At 42.9% G+C, this 17,263-nt stretch overlaps 1 pseudogene across 1 annotated transcript in view; it reads right to left on the reverse strand.

Annotated features, from left to right (window-relative positions):
* Positions 1–31: 31 nt before the first annotated feature.
* The window catches only part of LOC309828231 (lupus La protein homolog), an 86,197-nt pseudogene continuing 68,965 nt past the window's right edge, over positions 32–17,263 (reverse strand). The window contains exon 3 of the transcript in view: positions 32–165. The product of the transcript in view is annotated as a lupus La protein homolog (transcript). The remainder of the gene's footprint in view (positions 166–17,263) is intronic.

Below are 17,263 nucleotides of genomic sequence, written 5' to 3' on the forward strand. Positions count from 1 at the left end.
GCAGGAGCTGGGGTTGTGCCGGTGGCTGTGCCTACGGCTGGGGCTGAGGCTGCGGGTGGCGTTGCGGCTGCGGCTGACGCGGAAGGCCGAGGGCGAGTCGGAGGACGACTGGGGGCGCTGCCGGGGGCTGGCGGCTGACGGACACGCCGGCGGGGTCAGGCAGCACTGAGGGCGGAGGGGTGGGCGGCTCGTGGGGCTTGTGCCGCAGCGCCGCGGCACAGGGAGCTTGTAGCTGCTGCTGCTGCTGCTGCTGCCGGTCCCGCCGCCGCCGCCACCGCCGCTGCCGCCAAGTCCTCTCGGGCCTCCTCCGCCACCGCGGCCGCTGCAGCAGACACCCGGCTCGCCCTGCCGCCAGGAGTAAAGGGGCGGAGCGCGCCGGCGGGTGGGGGGCGCGCGGGCGGGCGGGGATGGGGCGGGGCCTCTCCGGGAGGCCTAGGCGGGGAGCTGGGCTGCTGGACCGGAGGAGGGAGGAGAGGGGGTGGGGAAGCGGCGGGACAGGGCGACTCCCCTCCACCCCCGCCCCTCGCGCTCAGTCGCCGCGCCCCGGCCCCGCCCCCGCCGCCGCATCTCCAGCCAACCAGAAGCCGATTGATCTGCATAACACGGCGCGCGACGCCCACGCCCCCGCCCAGCTCTTGCGGTCAGAATGGTCTCTACGCCGCCACGACGTGGCGGGAAGGAAAAGGCGCCAAAATGGAGGGGGAGGGGCGCGGGGCGTGCGGGTAGGCGGGAGCTGGGTGTCGAGCCGCTAGGGAGGAAGGATGGGGAGGGGCGTATCGATTCAAACCCAAACAATAACAAAGCCATCAAAGGCCGCCCGAGGCCGGCTCTGTAGCTCTCCATTTCTCGGGGTTTTTGGGTCAAGGGCTCGAGCTGGAGCATAACAAGTTGCGCAGAGACGACGGGCGTTGGTGTCTCAGGCCTGGCGGCCGGCGCGCCGGGGTGTGAGGGACTGTGTGTGTGTGGGGATGCCGACGAGGGTGGTCTTTATGTGTGACTCAGACGCAAGACCTCCAAGTCGGCTTGGGCGGGTTGACCACGCGCTGTGGGCTCGGGTTGGATCTCCCGGGGGTTGTGTGTTGGGAGCGCGTAGGGGGCGAAAGATCTGCAAGATATGAGTCACGGCGGCTTCACGGAGGGAGTGGAGGTGTCACAGGCCTGGAATAAAACGGGGAGAGCTCCGCTCACTCGGGGGAGGGGTCCAGATCGCGGTTGTCACAGCCGGTGAAAAGATCAGCCCCCAGATTCCCTAGCAGATTTTTATTTTTAAAATGCTGAAAGGTTCCAGTGAATCCTGATGCCTAAGAAGTGATGTGTGTCAGAGTGCCCTGTAAAGAGGAAATCACGAAGCAAATGTTAGTATTGTGATGCCAGATGCTGTCTCAGCCCCTTCTGTGAGGGCGGGAGAGAGAAGAAAATTCCTCATCTAAAGCGAGGGTGGGAGGGCGCGCTTGATTTAATCAGAGTTTTCACGTTGTATTCACCTTTTCATCAGCCTGTTATTACCAGTCAGGCAATACTAGCAATTATTGGCTGCCCCCGAGTCTTGACTCAAAGGAAATCCGCCCCCCTACCCCGCTTGGAAATAACATGGAAACTGACCAATTCGACTTTCATCCTTTGTCCTTTTAAACTTCTTGTAGAGTTGATAACGACGTGTGAAATGAGTAAATTAAAATTCTATGTAATCCATAAATTGAATTGTCAGGGCCTAAGTAATTGAAAGCTAACTACATCCTATTTTAATTTTTTTCAAGTTCCTGCCACTTAAAGGAAAAATGAGGAGATCCAAGGATCTGAATAGCTGCAGTCATTAATGAATTTAAATGTTTCATTAAAAGTTTTCTACAGCACTTGTTATATAAAAATGCCCAGATATTTCACAACTTAATTTATCTCATGAAATATTACATATTTTCTTTTTGTTTGTGTACTGTGGCCTAATTCATTCATTTTTGATGACTAGGAGAAAACCCAAGGGAACAAAAATTATTCCTTCTTTTACAGATAGGAAAATGAAACATAAATAGGATGATACAGGGTCATACGACAGCTAAGAGAGGAAGAGATGAAATGACCCAAATTCAACTCCTGAGTATTCAAAGTTTTCCTCTTATTGGGGTCTAAAACTGTCCTTAGCACTGAGTAAGACATCAAGTATCAATGTACGTGACCCCCACCTCTGTCCCGTCTACCACTCCTTTCCTTTCATAAGCCCTACTGGACTGTTCTCACTTGTTCCCACTCACCTAGCACTTTCCACACTTTCTGCCTTTGTAGAGGCAGTCAACCTGTTCTGAGAATATCGTCTCCTCTTCACTTTTATTTAGTCTTTCCAGACTTCAGGACACAATTGTAGTTCCACCCCAGATTGCTAAAGAAACACCAAGCATTCTTTCACTGTCTATTCCACTTATCTGACAATCATGTGTTTCTTTTTTTTGGTTTTTAAAAAAAACTATTAACTTTTCAGTTATTTATATCTTGTCTTCCCATTCCTTGAATGAATACTTTATCCAACATTTGTTAATGAAGGGGAAGATCAAAATGGGTCTCAATGAAAAGGTCATGATTAAAGTCAATTTATACCAAATTTAAGTGAATTAAGTGGGCTTAGGCAAAATAAAATAAAGGTTAAGAACAACATTTAACCTGAGTTAGCCTGCTTTCAGACCTGGGATCTGGCACCTACTAGTTATGTGACATTCGTCAAGTTACTTAACCTTTCTAAGCTTTAGACTTTGAATGGAGATAATAATAGCGCCTACATCATAGGGCTGTTGTAAGGTGCAAATAAAATTCTGCACATAGGGCTTCCCTGGTGGCGCAGTGGTTGAGAATCCGCCTGCCAGTGCAGGGGACACGAGTTCAAGCCCTGGTCCAGGAAGATCCCACATTTCGCGGAGCAACTAAGCCCGTGTGCCACAACTACTGAACCCCACGCCTAGAGCCCATGCTCCACAACAAGAGAAGCCACCTCAATGAGAAGCCCGCACACTGCAACGAAGAGCAGCCGCCGCTCGCCGCAAGTAGAGAAAGCCTGCGCGCACAGCAACGAACACCCAACGCAGCCAAAAATAAATAAATAAATTTATATTAAAAAAAAATTCTGCACATAAAGCATGTAGACTAACAGAGTAAACTAATAAATATTAGCTATGACGGCAATGATGCTGATTGTGATTATGACAATCATGATGAAAAGGAAGAATTTTGGAATGGTCTTGCACCTTGGAGGTTTCAAAGATAAAATGCTAGCTAGTTTGATTTTAATCATCTTGGGAGAGAATGTGATTCAAAATAGTTCTATAGGGACTTCCCTGGTGGCACAGTGGTTAAGAATCCACCTGCCAATGCAGGGGACACGCGCGTTCGATCCCTAGCTCTGGAAGTTCCCACATGCTGCGGAGCAACTAAGCTCATGCACCACAACTATTGAGCCTGTGCTCTAGAGCCCTCGATCCACAACTTCTGAGCTCGCGTGGTGCAGCTACTGAAATCCACGCGCCTGAGCCCGTGCTCCGCAACAAGAGAAGCCACCCCAATCAATGAGAAGCCCACGTACCGCAACGAAGAGTAGCCCCTGCTCACTGCAACTAGAGAAAGCCCGCATGCAGCAACGAAGACCCAACGCAGCCAAAAAAAAAAAAAAAAAAAAAGTTGTCTACATTAAATCAAGTTCAATCCTTTTCACTTTCTCTAGATCTTTGTAGGGCTAAATACTTAATTAGTTTTAGCTGAAGTGATTAACATTTAATATGGTGGGTTCTTCACAGCTGGAAGTTACAAAACATGGACCTTGCTTGGCAAAGAGCTTTTATTTACTTAAAACTGCTTTTAAAGATAATTATTAAACATTCAAGTATGTTTTGAGTTAAAAGTTACTCTTTGAAGGTAGGGAACTTGATGTTTTGATTCATTAAACTATAGTTGTAATAATAAAAACAAGCACAACTGGTGCTGTCTCAAAGATTCTAACAAAGAATCAGAAAAATCACACTAATAATTAAATGACAAGTGCTTTTGGAAATATAAAGGCCATAATTATGCTAACAGTTCTCTGGAAAGGGGAGAATTTGTTCATGTTAATTTGAACAATAGCCAAATTAATCCTTAGGTGGTTTCCATATTCTACCTGATATGGATTTAATCAAGTCATTGTCAAAGGAATGACTTCAGCAGTTTCTGTAATTACAGTTTAGAAGAGGTTTGAAAGGGGGATGCCTGTTCGCTGTCTTTTAAAGTACCTCTGAGTCTAGTTGATGCACTTATATAACTAGGTCTGTATGGCTCTTACTCTATAAGCTATTTGCAATTAATTGGATAGAAATAATTTGGGTCTGCATCTCATTTCTCTCCTAAAATAAGAATTACTGCATTTTAAAATTTTATGTTTAATTTTGAAAAATTTACCATTATTTTTTATTTTACTCTCTACTTGTTTGATGAAATAAATAGAAAGAGGAAAATTTGGAGAAGGTCAACTGCAGTACACTTCTTTTTGTATCTTAAAATATGTCCAATTACCTCAACATTTATAGAATTATTTAGAAAAATTTCAATTTCACATGTATTTCGTATGTGTGGAATATATGTGAAAATCCGCTACAAACTGACATGAAACAGTCTAAATTTAAAAAGACTGAAGCCTCTGGGAATTCCCTGGTGGTCTAGTGGTTAGAACACTGCGCTTCCACTGCCAGGGACCCAGGTTCGATTGCTCATCAGGGAACTAAGATCCTGCAAGCCGCATGGCCAAAAACAAACAAAAAAAAGACTGAAGCCTCGATGGCCAATAGGCACATGAAATGATGCTCATCATCTCTAATTATTAGAGAAATGCAAGTCAAAATTGCAATGAGGTACCACCTCACACTGGTCAGAATGGCCATCATTAAAAAGTCTGCAAATAAAAAATGCTAGAGAGGGTGTGGAGAAAAGGGAACCCTCCTACACTGTTGGTGGGAATGTAAATTGGTGCAGCCACTATGGAGAACAGTATGGATGTTCCTCAAAAAGCTAAAAATAGAGTTGCCATATGATCCAGCAATCCCACTCCTGGGCATATATAGGTACAAAACTATAATTCAAAAAGATACATGCACCCCTATATTCATAGCAGCACTATTTACAATAGCGAAGACATGGAAATAACCTAAATATGGCCATCGACAGATGAATGGATAAAGATGTGCCATATATATATATATATATATATATATGACTGAGCCATAAAAGAGAATGAAATAATGCCATTTGCAGCAACATGGATGGACCTAGAGATTATCATACTAAGTGAAGTAAGTCAGAAAGAGAAAGACAAATACCATATGATATCACTTACATGTGGAATCTAAAATATGACACAAATGAACTTATCTACGAAACAGAAACAGACTCACAGACTAGAGAACAGACTTGTGGTTGCTAAGGGGGAGGGGGGTGGGGGAGGGATGGAATGGGAGTTTGGGATTAACATATGCAAACTATTATGTATAGAATGGATAAACAACAAGGTCCTACTGTATAGCACAGGGAACTATATTCAATATCCTGTGGTAAACCATAATGGAAAAGAATATGAAAAAGAATGTATATATATATGTATAACTGAATTACTTTGCTGTACAGCAGAAATTAACACAACACTGTAAATCAACTACACTTCAATAAAATAAATTTTAAGATAAATAAATAAATAAAAATGAAAAGACTAAAGCTTCCTTTTTAAGTTGTAATAATTGTGGTAGTGGTGGACAGCTAAGAAATCCAGAATGTCCCAGCTTCAGAATAGTCAGGAAATCTATGTAGTCAAGTTTGAACTGGTTCTTGTCCTTGATAAGATGTGACATTTGCTTCAAGTTTATAAATCTCCTTTAGTCAGCTTCCAATTTTCTCAGCAAGGTTGGAGAAAGGGTTTTTATTATTCAGTAAAGTATATTTAAATTCATTACCAATTCATTTGGTGTTTTTTGGCTGCGTTGGGTCTTCGTTGCTGCACGTGAGCTTTCTCTCTAGTTGCGGCGAGAGGGGGCTACTCTTCGTTGTGGTGCACAGGATTGCGGTGGCTTCTCTTGTTGCGGAGCACGGGCTCTAGGCATGTGGGCTTCAGTAGTTGCGGCGCCTGGGCTCAGTAGTTGTGGCTCGTGGGCTTAGTTGCTCCATGGCATGTGGGATCTTCCTGGACCAGGGATCAAACCCAGTCCCCTGCATTGGCAGGCAGATTCTTAGCCACTGCACCACCAGGGAAGTCCCTTTTTTTTTTTAAAGAATAAAAATAACCTAGATTTATTTTTGGATTTTTACACATTTAGTACTGACAATTTCAGTAAAAATAATCAATATTTATCAAAAGCACTGTACCCAAAGATTTTATAGTTCCTGAGTATTACTGGATAGATTTAAAAAAAAATGGAGTAGCTTAGAACGTATAAAGGCTACAGGAAGCCTGGAGACTGCTATAAAATACCTTATTAGAAGACGAGGAAAATGTATGCCGTAGATCAAAAAGACAGGCACATGCACAAAAACCCTGCATGCTTAACTGATAAAGAATAGGGGCTGTATATGTGCATGACAGAGACAGAGACAGAGAAAGAGACAGAAAGAGAGAATTCATATGTTTGAAAGCTGATGAGGGGACTGTCTGCCATCTTCTAAAAAGTAGAATAAAATTGTTGATGCAAGACTTGGAAAAGTCACAAAGCGCACCTAAAGAAAAGGAAAAAAAAAAATTTGCTCAAAAAGATTTCATGGAATATCTTGCTAGACACTAAAAAGATGGTAATGAAAACATTTGTTTATTGTATATCTCATTTGTCTTTTAATAGTATACAGCTTTACTTTCCTGTATTTGTTTAGTCTCTATAACTAGATCATAAACGTACTGAGGGCAGAAACCATCCTTTCATTGAATGTTAAGGCTAAGTGTCGACAGTGGGTCAAGTGAAAGCAGCAAAAGTGACACTGTGATAGCAGCCAAAATTAAGCATCAGAGATGTACTGGCCATTTTTCTAAGCACTTTACATGGATCCTCATATGAATCCTGTGACATGGGCAGTTTTACTATCTTCACTGGTTTACAGATAAGTAAACAGAAACAGAGAGAAGTAATTTGCCCAAAGTAACATAGCTGAGTGGCGCAGACATCTCCTCCCCACCATGCCAGTCTGCTTTCCCAAGGAACACAAGATGAGTTTAAGGGATTTAACAAGGTAAGCTATGATTAAGTTCTAACTGAGGGTATCATCCACAAGAGCAGCATTCAGAGGAGGCTGAAGAAGTCAGGGAAGGCTCCATGGAGGATGTAGAACTTACTGTGGATCTTAAAGGATGAGTAAGATATGAATAGGTGGTAAGGACAGACAGAATGCGGGGAGCAACCTCAGGAGTTTTGCAAAAGATGCTTTGTGTGATGTTCTTTGTATTCCCCAATGCATGGAAAATGAATGAATAATAGTTTCTTTAAATAAATTGAAAGCAGAAAGCCAGAGAGAAAAATCAGTAGGACCTCCTGATGTCATGAGGCAAAATGTGAAAGAGATGAAAAAGATGATAGATTTTATTTCAGTCTTTATTGAAGAAGAAACTAGGAAGATTCTCTATTCAAATCATCTCTTGAAACTTACGGTTTGGGAATAGTAGCTTACACTGTAGTTAACACACAGGGTGCTCAAGATTCAAATGACAAAGAAGACATTCATTAACATGATTGGATGAAATCCACTCAATAATTTAGAGAAACTTACATTTTCAACATATACTTCCTCTTTTCCAATTCTGTTTCAGCTCTTTTTTTAGGTTGGGTGCTGCTAAAACAAACATGGACAGCTCACCACAGCTAGAACTAGAACAACTGTACTACAGATATGGAACCATTTTTTATGGCCTTCCATGTATAATTTTATTTATTTATTTATTTTTTTGCGGTATGCGGGCCTCTCACTGTTGTGGCCTCTCCCGCTCCGGACGCGCAGGCTCAGCAGCCATGGCCCAGGGGCCCAGCCACTCCACGGCATGTGGGATCTTCCCGGACCGGGGCACGAACCCGTGTCCCCTGCATCGGCAGGCAGATGCTCAACCACTGCACCACCAGGGAAGCCCTCAATGTATAATTTTGTCAACCTTTCTTTGAATACCTAAGTATGATCTTGCTCACTCTGGAGAACTAATGAACTGTTCTATCCTCTTTATAGAAATAGTGCTACTTTTCCCTGGATAGATTAAGCTTGTTTCTGTGTTCAGTAATGTTGCATTATTAGAGAGACACCCACTCACTAGATGAGAAACAAACTTATCATTGGCAGTCATCAGAATTACCTCTGAAGTCACTCTTATGAATGGGAGGTATGTTGGCAAAGAGCCAGTCATCTTGTGCAGGGCTGTAAAGACAACACAGATTCCATACTTTAGCCCAAATTACATATATATCCCTGAGTTCAGTCTATCTTTACAGACCAACACAAGGCCATTTGGACTTCTTGCAGCTTTCTCTGATCATTTCAGCCAATAGCTTTTATTTTTTATTTATTTATTTTTTTCTCCCTCCCTCCCACCCTCCCTATCCCACCCCTCCAGGCGGTCACAAAGCACCAAGCTGATCTCCCCGTGCTATGCGTCAGCCAATAGCTTTTAAACTCACAGCAATTATTGTACTAGTAATCTGACACAATCATATTCTTCTGTTATCTGTTCACTGTCTTCATAGCATCATCTTTAAGAGCAGCAAGCATTAACTGAGTGTCCACCATGAAAGGATCCATGTTTCTCCAATGAGACCATAAGCTCTTCAAGCGTAGAGACTATATTGTAAACTTTTTAAAACCACATAATTTGTTTATTTATTTATTTATTTTTTACTGTGTTGGGTCTTTGTTGCTACATATGGGGCTTTCTCTAGTTGTGGTGAGTGGGGGCTACTTTTCGTTGCGGTGCACGGGCTTCTCATTGCGGTGGCTTCTCTTGTTGTGTAGCACAGGCTCTAGGCGTGCAGGCTTCAGTAGTTGTGGCTCGTGGGTTCAGTAGTTGTGGCTCATGGGCTCAGTAGTTGTGGCACGTGGGCTCAGTAGTTGTGGCACACGGACTCAGTTGTTGTGGCTTGCGGGCTTAGTTGCTCTGCAGAATGTGGGATCTTCCTGGACCAGGGATTGAACATGTGTCCCCTGCATTGGCAGGCGGATTCTTAACCACTGTGCCACCAGGGAAGTCCCAGACAATTTTTTAAAAAACTGAATTGAATTAAACCCAGAAGAGAACACATTTAAGATTCTGTGAATTTCCCTGACTCAGTCTTTGCCCCTGCTATTCTTATTATATATATATCATAATGAAAAGACAAGTGGTTGTTGCGCTTTCAAAAATAAAGAGTTCAGAGCAAATTTTTGCCTTTCTCAGAAAAGCGCTTTAATAAATTAAGATTGTCAGGTTCCTAAGCCAAAAGCTTAGAGAATTAGGTACAGTCTAATTTATAGGGATAATATCTAATATTAATTGAGCATTTACTGTGTGCTAAGCACTAGTCTAATTAATCGCTTTATGTGCCATATATACTGCACATACATATTAATATATATGATATTCATATGGCACATGTACATATATTTTTTCTTTAATCCTCTTGATTATTATTATACCCAGGAAGGTAAAAAAACTTGCCCAAGGTCCACAGGGGAGAGAGGCACAAGCCCTAGTACATGGATATATGCTGATTAAAACAGACAATGTATGGGGTAGCTCTTTGTGTGTTAAAGGTCACACTCAGAGCACAGAGGGCCACGAGCCAGGTTAAATAAAATCAGGAAGCAAGGTAATGAATGGAAAGACAATAGAGTCAATGGATAATTTCCTTCAATATTGTGCCCAAGAGAAATGAATGGGGACTGGAACAATGTTAAAAGTTAACGGTGTGAGTGAGTGGTGACAAAGAGGAATGGCTGCTGAAAATGAGATCTTCTGGCAGCTAAGCATGTGGGATTAAGTGTTAGCCTTAGGGTGAGGGGAAGCTATAATCTATGGCTGTGAGACAAGAATCTTTTGTGTTTTGCAGTGGTATTGACTAATTCAGTCAGTTAATCAATAAACATTTGCTGAACAGCTACTATGTCCAAGGTACTGTGCCACAGTTCTAGTTCCTGCTTATGAGTCTTTCTGTCCTGATAAGGCAAGATATATAGAATCATGAAGATTGAGCTGGAAGGAAACATAAAGATCTTCTCATCTAATCTTTTTAGTTTTATAGATGACCAAAACCAAATCTCAGAGGTAGGAAGTGACTTGCCAAAGTTCCCATAGCCTTTTTAGAGCAAGGATAGAATCCAGACTTGATTACCACCCCAGGCTCTTTCTGTTTTCTTATATAGATGTAATTAGTAATGAAAGGTAATATTTGCCAAGTAGCAAATTAATGGTATAAGCAATGCATCGCTTCTTACCATAATATGTTTACAATTAAATGCTAAAATTTTTTCTGGGGAATTTTCAGGTGCAGAGGGACTTTCCCAGTTGTCTCCTCAGCTGCTTTAGCATGAAAACAGAAAATGGCCCCTCCTGTGTGCTCTCCAAGCACCTGTGCCACCTCAGTGATACATATCACATGTGATCTTGGTACGTCTAGCCCAGTAGTTCTGAAAGTGTGTGGTCTTCAGACCAGCACCACCTGGAAACTTGTTAGAAATGCAAATTCTTAGGCCCACTCCAGATCCACTGAATCAGAAACTCTGGGGGTTGGGCTCAGTGATTTATGGTTTAACAAGCCCTCCAGATGACACTGATGTGCTTTTGAGCTTGAGAACCTTTGGTCTCTCTAAATGGCTCTCCAGAGAGATTGCGAGCTCCTTGAAGGCAGGAACCATGTCTTCCATAGTTTTTATGTTCCTAGCTTAGTACCAAGCCTTGAACATAGCGGATGTTCATAAATATTTCTGGAAAATAAATAAATATTTCTGAAACAACTCTAGGAGTGAACACGGTAAGGCAAAGTATCCTGTTATCCAATTTACTTTGTGTACTGAACACCTTTAGATTCACTTTATGTTATGGGCTGATTAGTGTCTCCCCAGTCCCAAAATTTGTATGTTCAAGTCTTAATCACCCCCCTCTGTACCTCAGAATGTGTATTTGGAGATAGGACCTTTAAAGAGGTAATGAAGGTAAAATCAGGTCAAATGTGTGGGCTGTAATCCAATATGACTGGTGTACTTAAGGGAAGATGAGGACACAGAAGGGATGCACGGAGGAGGGAAGACCATGTGAAGACAAATAAGACAGTTATCTATAAGCCAAGAAGAGAGGCTTCAGAAGAAACCAACCCTGTCAACACCTTGATCTCAGACTTCTAGTCTCCAGAATTGTGAGAAAAATTGACTTCCAGGAATTCCCTGGCGGTCCAGTGTTTAGGACTCAGCGCTTCCGCTGCCAGGGGCCTGGGTTCAATCTCTGGTCGGGAAACTAAGATGCCGCAAACCACAAGCCTCGGCCAAAAAAAAAAAAAAAAATTGATTTCCGTTGCTTAGTCCACCAGACTGTGATATTTTGTTATGACCACCCTAGCAAAGTGAATACACTTTGTAAAAACTTCTACAAAAACACTGGCTTTGAAATCCAAGAACTCCCATCCAAGCCTATGACAAGACAATCTTATTTTTAGATGACTCTATAACCATCTTTAGACGTTAACCATTAAAGTGTTTGTTTAAGAAATTACTCTTTTATGCTCAATATGAACACAGATTTTGGAGTCAGACAGAGGTGGTTGGGTTTGAATCCTGACTCAGCCACTTGGAAGTTGTGTAATCTTAACCTCTAAAGACTCAGTTTCCTTGTCTATAATTTGGGGCTAATAATAGCTCCCTCCTAGACATAACTCAATAATTGGCAAGTATATCGTAGGCACTTAGTACATGGTGACTTAAAAATGATAACTAACCGAATTATTCATACTGGTCTTCTCCGGGAGATGGAATTACAGCAAAATTTTACTGTAATGTTTGAATCAGTTCAACAAACATAGTACTATGGTGACTTTTTAAAAGCCTCTATGAAATGACAGATTAAGTATTTTTCAGGAGAAATGAAGAGTCAAGGAGAATAAAAGAATGAGAATGTCAGGGACGCAGTAGAAAGATGTAACACCCAAGAATAGTTGAATTGTCTCAAACTGATGAGTAATTAGACTGGAAGAAGGTAGGAATTGCTGATTTTGTCTTGTGTCCCCAGAGCTTAACATGATACCTGGCACTTACTATAAGCTCGACAACTTTCAGTTAAATGAAAGAACGGCTTTCTGCAAGGACAGCTGTACAAATTTTACAAAGATATTTCGACCCAAGTATATTTACACTGAACTGGTGGCTCTACAGCATTTTGGTGTCATAGAATCAAAACTTTAATTTTAACCTGGGAATTCCACTTTGGGGAAATAACCTAAGAAAATAACCCCAGGACTTCCCTGGTGGTGCAGTGGTTAAGAATCCGCCTGCCAATGCAGGGGACACGGGTTTGATCCCTGGTCTGGGAAGATTCCACATGCCGTGGAGCAACTAAACCCGTGCACCACAACTACTGAGCCCACAAGCCACAACTACTGGCACGCCTAGAGCCCATGCTCTGCAACAAAAGAAGCCACTGAAATGAGAAGCCCACGCACCACAACAAAGTGTAGCCCCCGCTGGCCACGACGAGAGAAAGCCTGCACACAGCAACAAAGACCCTACGCAGCCAAAAAGAAAAAAGAAAAAGAAAAGAAAAAGAAAGAAGATAACTCCAAAGGGGAGAAAAGTGTTATTATTTTAAAATGTCTACAATTGTGGTAATATTAGTAATATTGTAGTAATATTGTAGTAATATTCAAAATCCCTGCTTCCCCCAAACTGTTCTGACCATCTTCACCTGAGTGGCCCAGTGCCCCATACTTCTGGCCCTTTGGGATCAGTTTCCCTCTTTAAACCGTATTTGTCTTGTGCCTGCTTATCTTTGGGACTCTACTCAACCAACTAATCTGATAAATTGATTTAAACTGAGGTGCTAATGAATGATAATGGCTGAATGTGAGTTCACTCCTGGATAACAATTGCATTTCAGCAGCACCTTACGCTGAAGAATAAGTAATACATTTCAGGCATGTGTCCCGGCCATTCGGGGAAGATATTTTAAGCAGGGGGATTTCCTCAACTCCCTCAAATTACACCATGTAGACAGCTGCCTATCCCACATGATCTGGCCAACTCCTTGGCATCCAGTTATCAGCACTCAGGGGACACTAGAGGAAACACGTCTGTTCCTCTTCTTAACAGCGCTTGGAAACAGTGACTGGACTATTTATGTCACTTAAAGGAAAAGGGCATTTACTCTGGAAACTATCCAGAAGGTACACATTCCCTGGGTTTAGAGGTAGACTCTTCTCTACCTAATCTCTGGGGATGGCTGAGAGACTGGTGCCTAGATTAACCAAAATGAGTGAGCTCCGACATGGAAACACTGAGAAGGGACGGTAACATAGCGTTAAGCTTCACAGGTGAAAAGATCCTAGACATCGATAAGAATTTACATGAGCACACACGTGAGAAAACATTGAACCTGATAACAAAAAGAGCTGCCTTTTATCAGGTGTTAACTATATTAACTGTGCGAAAGTATTTATATATTTTGAAAGATTTAACCCTCTGATGTTGAGGAAAATTGGGTTGCTATCCCCATTTCAGATAAAGAAACTGAGGCAAAGATAGGTTAAGTGGCTATCCCACAATCAAATGGCAAATCTGGGATCTGAAGCCAAGTCTTTGAATGCCCAAGTTCATGGCTGCAGTAGAAGCTTAACAGCCTTTCATATTTCAAAATCAAGAATCTTAAAGCTGGGCTTCTCTGGTGGCGCAGTGGTTGAGAGTCTGCCTGCCGATGCAGGGGACACGGATTCGTGCCCCGGTCCGGGAAGATCCCACAAGCTGCAGAGCGGCTGGGCCCGTGAGCCATGGCCGCTGAGCCTGTGCGTCCGGAGCCTGTGCTCCGCAGCAGGAGAGGCCACAACAGTGAGAGACCCGCGTACCGCAAAAAAAAAAAAAAAAAAAAAAAAAAAGCATCTTAAAGCTGAGGTTCCTAGAACATCATTCTTGATTATCTAGACCCTGATTACTGCTACTAAAAAGCAGTTTGCTGCCTCAAGAGTCAGCCTGTTCAATACAACTGTACTTGTTTGGAAGCTTTTAAATGTTAAAATTAAATTCTGTTTCTCTGTAACTTCCCTTCTTTTGATCTAAATCTGTGCACTGTTGGAGAACTCAAGACAAAGCTACTTCTCTCCAAGAAGCCCTTTTGATACGGAGACAGATCATGCACTCCCCCCACCCCCATCTTTGAGGTAGACTCAGACCCAGGAGATCTCACTCAGAACTGCTCAGCTGTTCAGCTGTTAGACTCATCAGTAACACAGAAAAGCTCCAAAGTGCCACCTTTATCTCTCAGAGATCTTAGGTCTAAATTTGGGTAATAAGTTTGATGCCAGTTACTTACTCAGGTGCCTGTGAAACATTACCTTGGTCAGCCATGTGACTCCTCCATAAAAGCATGGAATTAATCTAATAGAGCAAATAATAGCTAACATTTATGGAGCCCTTTCTATGTGCCAAGAACAGGGCTAAGTGCCTTATATAACACTTTCCCTGGGACCACTCCATGAGGCAGGTACTGACATTATCCCAGTTTTACAGATGAGGAAACTAAGGCTTAGCTATTCTGAGGTCTTCTGCTCATAACTGCATGTCTTTCTTTCCATTTAAGTGAGAGGGAAGGATCAGGGCAGGATAGAACTTGCTGTCCCTGGAGTGAGACTTGTATTTTCCCATCTCTCTCTGCTTATACATTGCTGGCCCCTTTCTTCACAAGCGTTTAATGAGCACCTCACACGGTTCAACACTTGTCCTATAGTGATTACAGTCAGGACAACGTATGCAAAGAAAGTCATGATACCTTCTAAATCTGACCTTCACGGTCAAGGAAAGCTTTAGAGAGGAGGTAGCAACTGATGAGTGTCTCGAAACATAAATAGGAAGAGAGGAATCAACCAGTCAAAGGACAGGATGCGGAAATTCAAATTTCAGCAAGAAGGAACAGCATGTGTCAACACTCAGAGGCACGCATTTGCATGGACAGGAAAAACACATCATATCGTAGTAAGCAGGGTCCAAAAATGTTGTAAGTGTAAAATCGAGGGAAAGTTTGCATTATTGTGAGGTTAAAGAAAATTGGTTGTTTTTCAGTTTGATCTGTGCTGCCACAAAAAGCACACACAGTAAGGACAGTGAAACTCGTTATGTACACAACTGACTGCTCAGTGAAGTAAAGTTCAACAGATCATGAGGCAGTCACTTCCCAGCCGCCACCACACAACACACGCCTTGAAAGAGATGTGCAGCCTGCCCCTCTATGAGAAAAGGGAAGGGTGCTCTTGGTAGAGGATTGATCGGCAATTGCAGTTGCATCTGAAATTCACATTATCACAGATTTTACCTTGTTGCTGAGTATGGCCCCTGGGGTGAAAAAGGAATGGAGAGAAATCCCACTGGACAGGTAACAATCGGTGATCATAAAGAGCTGTGTATGCCATTCTGTGGGATATAAATTTTGTCAGAAGGGTGATAGGAAGCCATGGAAGGATTTTGAATGGATCCAGCTCAAGTGCCACCTTCTGTAAAAGCATTGCCTGACCACCACATTTGGTGGGGAATTCCTTTAACTCAGGTCGTTTGTATTTTTCGGTCTCATCTCCCCTTAGATTCAATACCCTGTCTTATATTTGTGTGTTTGTGTGTGTGTGCTATCCATATATACAATGTGTGCTCCAAATATATTTCTCCTTTGAAGGAAAGAAGCAAAGGGAAAGGAGTTGGGGCTTCCCTGGTGGCGCAGTGATTAGGAGTCCACCTGCCAATGCAGGGAACACAGGTTCGAGCCCTGGTCCGGGAAGATCCCACATGCTGCGTAGCGGCTAGACCCTGTGTGCCACAGCTACTGAAGCCCACGCACCTAGAGCCCATGCTCCGCAACAAGCCACCGCAATGAGAAGCCCGTGTGCTGCAATGAAGACCCAACGCAGCCAAAAATAAACAAATAAAAAAATAATTAATTAATTTAAAAAAAGGGAAAGGAGTCATTTGGGTTTCTCATAATTCACGATTCTGTTAGAATTGAATTCACAATGTGGATGAACTAATGAGGTTGTATAGAGGTGAAACAAACTTTTTAATGTGTTTATAAATATGAATGTGAGTTATACAAACATATTTATTCAAATGAAACCTTAACTTTTTTTTTTTGGCCTTGCCACCCGCGACTTGCGGAATCTTAGTTCCTTCCCGACCAGGGATTGAACCTTTGGCAGTGAAAGCGCAAACGTGGAGTCCTAACCACTGGACTGCCAGGGAATTCCCAGAAACCTTTACTTTTTTATTTGCTTAATTCTATTGAACTCAGAAGTACATGGGACTGTGGGGGACGCAAAGCAAGTGCATGCGCTCTAAGCGTAAAGTTAACCTTGGATGGAACTGATTTATCAAGTTAAGATGTTTTGTAAAATAGGTGAAAGTGCTGAGATTCATTTCTAGGGCTAATTCCACTTAAAAAAATACATTTATTTATTTACTTTTGGCTGCATTGGTGCATGCAGGCTTTCTCTAGTTGCGGCGCTCAGGCTTCTCAGTGCGGTGGCTTCTCTTGTTGCAGAGCACAGGCTCCAGGTGCGCGGGCTTCAGTAGTTGTGGCCCGCGGGCTCAGTAGTTGTGGCTCCCGGGCTCTAGAGCACAGCCTCAGTAGTTGTGGCTTAGTTGCTCCGCGGCATGTGGGATCTTCCTGGATCAGGGCTTGAACCCGTGTCCTTTGCATTGGCAGGCAGATTCTTAATCGCTGTGCCACCAGGGAAGTCCTAATTCCATTTTCAAAATCCCAGTCATAGCACTTAAACCTCTCAATCTCCATACCTCATCCCAAGGGAGGATGCTTAAATTCTACAGAAACCAAACCAAATTGTAAAAAGACCCCACCCTCCAGGCCAATGTTTCTTACAGTGTGGTCCCTGAACCAGCAACAAGCAGCATCTGGGATCTTGTTCAAAATGCAGAAATGCACATTATCGGGCCCCACCCCCTCAATCCTACACAATCAGAAATTCTGGGGGTGAGGCCCAGCAATCTGAGTTTTAACAAGCCCTCCGAGTGATTCTGATGCGGAAAGCTAGGGTTTCAGAAAGGCTGCTTCCGGTTACTCTGGCTGGCTGCC

The sequence above is a fragment of the Grampus griseus genome, assembly GCF_964374135.1.
Source record: "Grampus griseus genome assembly, chromosome: 10".
NCBI lineage: Eukaryota > Metazoa > Chordata > Mammalia > Artiodactyla > Delphinidae > Grampus > Grampus griseus.